Consider the following 8,847-nt stretch of genomic DNA (forward strand, 5'->3'; position numbering starts at 1 on the left):
TTATAACATTGCTTAATGACACAACACTGATTTAAAAGCGTAGCTAGCATTGCTTAATGACACAATCTAATTCAAAAGCGTAGCTATCCTGAATAACACAAAACTAAAAAAGCGTAATTAGCACAGAAGCTAAATTGGTTAAAAGCGTAGCTATCATTGTTTAAGGACATCAAACTAATTTAACAGCGTAGCTAGCATTGCTTAATGACACCAGACTGATTTAAAAGCGTAGCTGGTATTGATTAAGGGCTGGGGTAGCAACACGATTTTGATTTTTTTTTTTTAATTCGCGATATAATACAAATTTTATGGGAAAATATTAAAAATTGATATTTTTGATATTCAACAGTCCTGAAATTAAATATTGATAATACTTAATTATAATGAATGATATGTACTTAAAGTGTGTGCAGCTGGGAGGAAAAACCGACGATCAATTGAAATATTTTGACCTTTCGTATTGAAGATATGGATTTTTTTCCCAAAACACCAAAAAATGTAGGTCTTTTTGGAAAAAAATGTAAATCTTCAATATGAAAGGTCAAAATTTTCAATTGATCGTCGGCTTTTCATCCCAGCTACATACATTTTAAATACATATCATTAGATTTATAAAGTTTACTTCGAGGACTGTTAAATATCAAATTTTGAATTTGCCATCAAATGATTTAATATCAAAATGACATTTCTCGTACTCAGAATGCAATTCGATATGTCTGGTGTACTCTCAGCCCCCACAAAAAATACGTGAAAACGTCGCTAAATAATAATATCCGGTCCCTTAATGACACCAGAGTGATTTAAAGGCGCAGCTTATATTGTTTAATGACACCACGCTGATTTAAAAGCGTAGCTAGTATAGCTTAATGACACCACGCTGATTTAAAAGCGTAGCTAATTCCCGGGGGGGGGGGCACTTCAATTTGAAATGGATATAGGTGTAGGACTGGCACTTTCGCACGAAGGGGCATTCGGTGACAGCAAAATGTAAAAAATATGGGGTCATTGGGTGAGAGCATGATTTTGGCATTCGGTGAGAACAAAATGTAAAAATATGGGGTCATTGGGTGAGAACATGATCTTTTTGAAATGGAATAGTTGGGTGAGAACCGAAAAAGTGCCACAGAAACCGTGAAAATCGAATTTTTAGTTCTAAATGGCTTCAAATTTCTTTGTTTTTTCAAAATAAGTAACAAAATCAGTGATAAATGAAAGTTGGTGTTCAAATTGAACTTGTAAGGGTCTTTGGGTGACAGATCAAATGGAAAAATAGGGGGTCTTCGGGTGACAGAGCCGGGACAGAGCATGTGTTCGTAAAAAAATATGGGGTCTTTGGGTAACAGCGATGCTGAAAAAGGGGGTCTTAACAGCCCTACATACGCGTCACCTCCAAAGTTGAAGTGCCCCCCCGAGCTAGTTTTGCTTAATGACACCACACTTATTTAAAAGCGTAGCTAATATTGCTTAATGACACCACACTGATTTAAAAACGAAGCTAGCATTGCTGAATGACACAGACTGATTTAAAGACGTAGCTACCATTACTTAATGACACCATAAACCTAATTTAAAAGCCTAGCTTGTATTGCTTAATGACACAAAACTGATTAAAAGCGTAGCTAGCATTGCTTGATGAAACTACACTGATTAAAAAAACTTAGCTAGTTTGCATAATGGCACAAACCTAATTTAAAAGCGTAGCTAGTATTGTTTAATAACACCACACTGATTTAAAAGCTGCTTTAATGACACCACACTGATTTAAAGGTGTAGCTATTATTGCTTAATGGCACCACACTGATTTAAAGGCCCAGCTAATATTGCTTAATGACAGAAACCTAATTTAAAAGCGTAGCTAGTATTGCTTAATGACACAAACCTGATTAAAAGCGTAGCTTGTATTGCTTAATGACACAAGCCTAATTTAAAAGCGTAGCTTACTTAATGACACAAAAATTATTAAAAGCATAGCTAGCATTGCATAATGACACAAACCTAATTTAAAAGCGTACCTAGTATTGCTTTATGTCATCAGGCTGATTTAAAAGCTCATCTATTATTCTCTTATTGCTTAATGACACCACACAGATTTAAATGCGTAGCTAGCATTGTTTAATGAGACGTATCTATTATTGCTTAATGGCACAAAATTGATTAAAGCGTAGCTAACATTGCTGTACACAAACCTAATTTATAAAAGGTTATTAATTATTTTAAACTGTTGTGATTTGGTAGTTCACAGCATCTTACGAATGGTAGTGAGCTTTGGCAAAAACTGCATTGCTCAATTCATAGCGAGCGTGTAGAAGAATTAAAATATCACAGATATACTTTTATAGGTGCTGCGGTTCTTGAGTTACGTTGTAAATAGAGCTGAAACAACAACATTTTTGTAAAACGTACATAACTCATTAACAACAATAAATTAAGCAAGTTTGCAAAGTATACGATTTGTAGAATGAACTTTTGCAAAACATCAAGGTGTTAATTTTCAATAATATATTGATCTAGATAATGAAAATCGATTTTTAGGTTGCTTCGACCAATAATACCTCGTCTACCCTTAAAAGCGTAGCTAGCATTGCTTAATGACACCACGCTGATTTAAAAACGTAGCTAGTTTACTTAATGGCACAAACCTAATTTAAAAGCGTAGCTTGTATTGCTTAATGACACAAAACTGATTAAAAGCGTAGCTAGTATAACTTAATGACACACGACTGATTTAAAGGCTAGCTAGACCTATTATTGCTTAATGACACAACACTTAAAAAGGTGTAGCTATTATTGCTTAAAGCCACGCATTGCAGTACCGTATTTCACAGGAAAATGGTCAGACAGTAGCCTGAGTGGTAGGTGTAGCGTTGCTTAATGACATAACATTTAAAACGTAGCTAACATTGCTAATGACACAAAGCCGAGTTAAAAGCGTAGCTAGCATTGATTAAAACCACATTTTAAAACAACAGGTGTGGCAATGCGATTATAAACTGACCAGTACATACTAGTTGTAGTCCCAATAATGAATTGCATATTGGATGGTCTAGGCATGCTAGGGGAAAGTTAGCCTATATTTGTAAGACTATCCATGCCTTCAAGGTGAAATAAACCATGGTCTGTCCTGCTGTCTGCTGTTTTACAGGGAACGATGATTCCCAATGTCATGAATGTGGGGCTTTAAAGCCACACAATGCAATACCTCATTTCCCAGGAAATGATCAGAAAGTAACATAGGTGTAAGTTTCACCTTGACCACATGAATAGTCTTAAAATTAGGGTCTGATTTCCGTAGTGCGCCCTACATAGTGGGACTGCAACTAGTCATGTATACATATATACTAGTATATACATTCTAAATAGTGAAAAAGTCAATCCTCCTCATAGTGACTCTTCGGGTCAATCGAAAAGATTGACATTTCAATCTACCAAGAGTGAAAATCACATATTTAGCTCCATTCGAGTAAAATTTGTTCCCTCAGCACAATCTCTCTCGATTGAAGTTTATTTATGTTTATCTACTTCTGAGAGTTATTAATTAACCTCATATCTGGTCATTTTAACCTTAAAAAACACAAATTTATTCCACTTTTTTACCATATGTCACCAGTTTAGCTTCAATATGCCAAAAAATTTCACGCGCTTCGAGCGCATTTGTACCATACACTTCGTTTGTCGCCAAAAGGTGCTGGATTCCTGCCCTCTCATTTATTATGTTTGCCCCCGCTTGCCCCCCCCCCCCCCTACCCAAATGAAAATGTCTAGTTACGCCACTGATCGAGAGAGATTGTGCTGAGGGAACACTCTGTGAAAAAATTGAAAATTTCACTCTAAAAAGATTGAAATTTCACTCTTTGCAGAGTGAAAATTTTACTCGTATGGAGGAAAATACGTGATTTTCACTCTTGGTAGATTGAAATGTCAATCTTTTCGATTGACCCAAAGAGTCACTCCGAGGAGGATTGACTTTTTCACTCTTTGGAATTTAGTTACGATCTCGTTTCCACATCTGTCTTTTCAAGTTGAAGACTTACTAAGTCATGATTCAATATGTTACAGAATATTCAGTGAACATAAATTACATTCATATAAAATCCTGGGTTAGTATTATTTTGTTCTTATCAAACTTTTGTTCGTAACTTCTGGTAACGTTTGTGACATATGGCAGGTAACATTTGTGACATATGGTTACCATGGTTACATTCCAATCTCCCTTCGCATAATTATGATTATATTCCCTTTCTTCTCTTTTCTTCTTATCAAATGTGATTTCTTATGTTACTTTTATTCACAAGATGCTCGATATTTAATCATGTAGGCTACTGATACCATGATAGCACTGATTGAATTATTTTAAGCAAAATCAGCTACAAGTAAACATTTTGGATTTTTTGCTTTTCGAAACCAAGTGAAAATTTAACTCACTACAATATTTCGTCCTATGCGTCGGAGGACTTCATCAGGTATGACTGATTTTGGTCATCTGATCCACTTTCCCGGCAAACAAGTTTGAGTGGTTTCCGGTATTCCTTAGTCTCTTTTGCAGACTTCAAAAGTGGATCGTAGACATGACTCAAGAGGTAGGTGCCCTCCTCCCTGTTTAGGGTGTTGGTGCCCCGTCTTCTAATCTCCATTGCTTCTCTGACTTCTCTTGATCTTTTGTCGTGCTCCCGTCCAAGTATCTTTGATTCTTCCCAATCTATAACGTGGTTTGCCCTTGCTACGTGATCTGATATGGCTGATTTGGTCTGTTCCATTTCCGATGTCCTGCGTTCTGAGCGAGTGAACTTTTTTTCATTTGCCTTTTTGACTTCCGCTTTATGTTCAGCAAGTCTAGTGCCGAACATCCGTGAGGTTTCACCGACATAGGAGAGATGACAGTTTTTGCAGCCGATTTCATAAATGCAATTGCCGGTTTTTCCTTTTCACGTTTGTCTTTTGGGTGGACTAGTATTTGTCTGAGAGTGCGGTGGGGTTTCATTGCCGTGTCAACTTTGTGTTTTTTATATACTCTTTGGATACGTTCCGAAAGGCCGCTGACATAAGGAATGACCACCATGCCTTTGCTTTTTTCCTCGGCGGTCTTACTTTTCTTTGATCTCAGTTTTTCAGCATCTTTGGTTTTATTATGCATTTGATTTTTTACTTTATCCATGGCCCACTCCGGGTAGCCACAATTTTTCAAGGCTGCACGCACTCGCTCTTCTTCTTTGATTCTATCTTCCGTTTCCGTTACAACGGAGTTCATGCGGTCTTATTACACCCATTTTTTGGTGGAGAGGGTGTTCCGATTTGAAATTCAGATACTGGTCTGTATGAGTTGGTTTGCGATATACTAAAAGCTTGATAGATCCATCTGGCTTTCTGACAATCAAAGTATCTAAAAATGGGATTTGGCCATTTTTTTCCTCTTCAAAGGTAAATTTGATACTCTCAGTTTCGTCGACAGAATTCAGATGGTCCGTTAGGTTTTGTACTTGACCCTCTTGAATTATTTCGAGCACGTCGTCGACATAGCGCCGCCAATACCGTGGCTTAAACTCTAAAGGGGCCGTCGCGATGGCCTGTTGCTCCAAAAATTCCATGAAAAAATTAGCAATGATGGGGCTAACTGGGCTGCCCATCGCGGCGCCAAAGCGTTGTCTGTAGATGGTGCCCCGGAATTCAAAATAGGTTGTTGTCAAAATGAATTCGAGAAGCTCGATTATGTCGTCGACCTCAAGTTTAGTGCGCTTTTTTAAGTCTTTGTCCTCAATCAATCTTTGCTTAATTATGCCGAGAGCTTCTTTGATTGGTGTATTGGTAAAGAGTGAAACAACATCATGGGAATTAAAAATTTCATGATCTTCAATGAAAACACCACTGAGTTCTTCTGCAAGGTCTTTGGAATTTTTTACATGATGCTCAGTGTTCCCGATGAGAGGATTGAGTAGGTCGGCTAGCGCTTTAGATGTTTCATATCCGAGGGAGTCTGTGTAATCTACGATAGGTCTTACTGGATTGCCCTGCTTGTGAATTTTTGTCGTACAATACAGTCTTGGGGTATTGGCTGTGGTGGGGTATAGCAGCCTATACTGAGCATGATCAATTTTGTTTTCCTTTTGGAGTCTAGAGAGGATAGCAATTAAATTGCGCTTGTACTTTGGTGTAAGGAAGACTAAGGAATACCGGAAACCACTCAAACTTGTTTGCCGGGAAAGTGGATCAGATGACCAAAATCAGTCATACCTGATGAAGTCCTCCGACGCATAGGACGAAATATTGTAGTGAGTTAAATTTTCACTTGGTTTCGAAAAGCAAAAAATCCAAAATGTTTATTTATTGAACAAACCTGATGAATCTATTCAACGTCAGCTACAAGTATTATAAACTCAACCCAGAAAGTATCGAAACGATTATAGATGGTCAGATGTACCGGGAACTGAGATATATAGCAAAAACCTATTTAATGTATATAAAGCGCAGCTTTCTCCTGCGCATTTTGATACCTCTTTTGTTGCTCTACGATATCATTTGGTCGAGTTATGGGCGCTTGAGTGGCTTCAAGTCGGATTTTAAAAGTTGCACTTAGCTCCTATTCAAGCCACATGCGTTGTACTGTGACCAATAAATGACCATTGATAGACAGTGATGGTGGGCACACCAAGTATATGACCAAGTGTGAGTATTGAGATGTCAGCAGAAATAGTTTATAAGATAAGTCAGAGATAAGTAAAGGGTAGCAAGTATTGAAGTAGGAAGTCAAAAGTCATGGTTAAGTAAACAGAGCACATTGGTGTCCTTTGTCTTGATTGTGTGTATGTGGGGGGGTGTGTGGGTGTGTACCCACGAACGCATTTGGCTTGAATAGGAGCTAAGTGCAACTTTCAAAATCCGACTTGAATCCACTCAAGCGCCCATAACTCGACCAAATGATATCGTAGAGCCACAAAAGAGGTATCAAAATGCGCAGGAGAAAGCTGCGCTTTTTATACATTAAATAAGTTTTTGCTATATATTTCAGTTCCCGATATATCTGACCATCTATAATCGTTTCGATACTTTCTGGGTTGAGTTTATATATGTCCAGTAATGCCACAATAAACACCGCTGTCTTGACAATTTAGGACTAATGGTTGCCTTTCTTCGTGAAGAGTAGTCGAATTGATATACAGACATGACAGTAATAACTAAGCAATTGAGTTTTTGTTTTGTTTTGTTTTCCTTGAGATAAAAAGTGTTACACGAACACCTCGGACTTCTAATAACGCTGATTTTGAGCTATTGGCTGAAAGGTTAACAAGTCTATAGCCCGAAGGATCATTAGTCAGAAAACACAATAAAAGTATTATAAACCCTAATCCTTACCTTAATCCTAAACTCCCCGGACCTAAACTTCATCCTAACCTTAGCCCTAATCCTAATCTTAAACCTAACCATATCCCTAACACTAATCCAAACAACCTAATGCTAACCCTGACCCTAACCTAATGACGTAAACGCTAACTTTAACCACATTATTTTTACACTAAAATTTAGATGAGTTTTGTCATCCCAGCGACGATATGGTACTCTTCTATGGCACTAATATGCTATATTCCGATAAAGTTGATAAATTACATTGCGTATTACATTACATTAGACATTTAATTGCATCACATTAAAGCCATAATGTACAATCTTATAATATGAAATTGGTTAATTTTTTTTTAAACCTGAATTTTTGGCAAATTAAGTGGCCTATAATGTTTACATATAGGCATATCCCAACTTACAAATAAATGGAATCATCCAAGTTCGCTGTGTTTGTCAGGTCAGCAGACACATCAAGTCATAATTCACACATAGGCTAGAACTACACCATAAACGGTCAAAATATCCGGTGTTTTTTTTTCACATTATACTCTCCCGACAGATATTATTAAATGTTATTTCAGGATTTTTTTGGGCAAAGAATAACAAAATTGAAATTTGATGGAAATGTATATACACTATTAAACAGTACAAGCGTTGCATCATACATGCAAAATGTTATATGTGATTGAACTGTATTTGAAGAACAAGTTCACACGCTGCACTGGTCCGTTTCAAAAGTTTGGCATTAAAGACACTGATTGGTACCAATCATTTTGATGCAGCCTGTATGTAGGTGTGCTTAGTTACATACTCTTCAAGTGGTAATTGCCAAATGTGACCCAATGAGGATAAAACTAGAAATTGTAAATTGAGGGAGTATGTCCGACAATAGTGCCGCTACTCGTAGTAGTAATTAAACTCAGCTTCACAAGTTCCAGCACTGCTGTTTAGTATTTCATATGAAAAAGTCATGACCATTGTATGAAATTATCCTTCATTTTTAAGCTATTCCTTTGTTTAGAAAAATCCCCGAAAAAAATCGAATATTTTTATACTTTAGTGGGAATCACTCATATAGGTCTTTAGCACAGATAATAGGTGGCCAAGATATTCCGCGTTAACAGTGGTACAAATGTACATGATGATCATATTAAATCTATACATAAGGTGTACATAGCATGCAGAACATAAAACAGTAGGTGTGACCCGACCAAGCAATATAAGGACAATGTCGTCAAAGTTATTTTTAAATTGTTTATATTCAAATCCTTATAAAATCTTTTGCATAAACCTATATTTGTTTGTCAAATTTACATTAAATATTGATCAAAACTTTATCATAGCGCAGAAATGTATAAATTGACTTTTGACGACGTCTCATGTTGCTTGATTGGTCATTATATTGTGCACATTTAATAATATTTTTGTTTTTATTTTATAGTACTTACATCTGATCTTATGTTTGTTGTGTGTTAATAATTTATCGACTTTGTGTATCTTACATTTATAGTGAGG

Source organism: Amphiura filiformis, chromosome 3, assembly GCF_039555335.1.
Source record: "Amphiura filiformis chromosome 3, Afil_fr2py, whole genome shotgun sequence".
In the NCBI taxonomy this organism is placed as follows: domain Eukaryota; kingdom Metazoa; phylum Echinodermata; class Ophiuroidea; order Amphilepidida; family Amphiuridae; genus Amphiura; species Amphiura filiformis.